The sequence below is a fragment of the Schistocerca piceifrons genome, chromosome 3 (assembly GCF_021461385.2).
Source record: "Schistocerca piceifrons isolate TAMUIC-IGC-003096 chromosome 3, iqSchPice1.1, whole genome shotgun sequence".
Lineage (NCBI taxonomy): Eukaryota > Metazoa > Arthropoda > Insecta > Orthoptera > Acrididae > Schistocerca > Schistocerca piceifrons.
The window spans coordinates 247,474,893-247,476,879 of record NC_060140.1 but is presented as its reverse complement, the minus strand read 5'-3'; the positions used below and the strand labels follow the sequence as shown (position 1 = coordinate 247,476,879).

At 47.6% G+C, this 1,987-nt stretch overlaps 1 non-coding gene across 1 annotated transcript; it reads left to right on the top strand.

The window, feature by feature from the left end:
- The first annotated feature begins 1,320 nt into the window (after positions 1-1,320).
- On the top strand, positions 1,321-1,395 carry Trnat-ugu. Its single transcript has one exon. It is a non-coding gene; the product is annotated as a tRNA-Thr (tRNA).
- The last annotated feature ends 592 nt before the right edge of the window (positions 1,396-1,987 follow it).

Below are 1,987 nucleotides of genomic sequence, written 5' to 3'. Positions count from 1 at the left end.
TCGCTGAGTGGTCAGCGTGACAGACTGTCAATCCTAAGGGCCTGGGTTTGATTCCCGGCTGGGTCGGAGATTTTCTCCGCTCAGGGACTGGGTGTTGTGTTGTCCTAATCATCATCATTTCATCCCCATTGACGCGCAGGTTGCCGAAGTGGCGTCAACTCGAAAGACCTGCACCAGGCGAACGGTCTACCCGACGGGAGGCCCTAGCCACACGACATTTCATTTTTCAGCCATTTGATTTATTTTTGATGCCTCAGGACTGCAGAAACAAATCAGAGAGGTGAAGATTACACACAATAATTTCGTCTCTGCCAGAGTATATGTAGACACGCACTGATGAACACCTCGCACGCGCCCCTCGCCACAACCCCTCGCCTCGTGGGTTCGGTGGCGACCCCTTTCCCCTTCCCTGTCTCGCTGTGCGGTCTGCTGTCTGACCCCGAGCCGCCTGGGCGCCGCCTCTGCCGCCGCTAATCCCCTGGGACAGGGTATCGGGTGTCGGACGCAGCATCTGTGTATCGCCGCCCCTTACATAAACACTGCTTACTGAATAGCGCAGCCACACACGCCGGGCCGCCGCCGCCGCCACTTCCTGCTGACAGATGGCACTGCCCGAGGGGCACTCCGCTTCTTGAATGCTTTACTCCTGCCTTTACTTACACTGCCACAATGGCAACTATGTCACAGTGTGATCTCGTCGGAAATGTGCGTGGCAGAAAGTATGGAAGTCGACAACGAAGTCATTACAAGCGAAGCACAATCTCGGAGAGGGATGTGAAAGGCAATCGGGGTATCGTTGCGAAGGAGCCATCCCCGCATGCGTCTGGAGAGATATAGGGACATCAGGTAAAACTTTAATTTGGGTAGGCAGACTAGGATTGCAACAGCCGTCCTCTGCGCCACCTCACTCTTTTGTAATTAAAGTGCAGATATTCACGGAAGTCGTTGTGGGCAGTGATTATTGTATTGCAGCGAAACTTGATATATATATATATATATATATATATATATATATATATATATATATATATATATATATATATATATATGAAGATGGTATCTGCTCTTTCTGACATGTCAGAAAGAACAGATACCATCCTCATATACAGTTAAGGCTAACCGGCCATTCAACTTCTTCTTCTGTGCTGGATGCACACGCATTGCCCGAACTCTTGCGGGACTCGGTAAGATTGTCTGCCGCGAGTAATGAGTGTAATGGGCAGGGGCACTACGAATATAGTGTGTGGACATTAAGTTGGGAATGTGGCTCTCACGTGAAGCATGCAAGGGTTAATTCCCTGCAGTCGCGCTATCCTCTGTGCCCTCGGTGGCTCAGTTGGATAGAGCGTCTGCCATGTAAGCAGGAGATCCCAGGTTTGAGCCCCGGTCGGGGCACACATTTTCAACTGTCCTCGTTGATGTATATCAACGCCTGTATATAGCTTAGGGTCTTGATTTAATTTTCATTTCATTATAATGTGATAGTGTGGAACCCATTTACGCTGCCAAAAATAGTTCCCGATTTGACTACCAGGTGCAAATCTGGCGCTGTCAATGCAAGAAAGTCTAATAGAAATATTTCCGTACGTAATGGATAAGGAACGGAATGTAGGCAGAAAAGGTCAAATGGTTCAAATGGCTCTAAGCACTATGGGACTTAACATCTGAGGTCATCAGTCCCCTAGACTTAGAACTACTTAAACCTAACTAACCTAAGGACATCACACACATCCATGCCCGAGACAGGATTCGAACCTACGACCGTAGCAGCAGAGAAAATGTCAAAGGCACATGCTCATTTTATTATTAACCATCACTTACACAGTTTATTCAGTATGAGCGCCAGAGATATCGACGAATAGCTGTACAGCGCCAGATTTGCATCTGGTAGACAAAACTTGAACTAATTTTTTACAGCGTAAATCGCTTCCATGTAATGTGTTAGTACATCTGACAAGATTCACTGCCATACGATAATTACAACCCA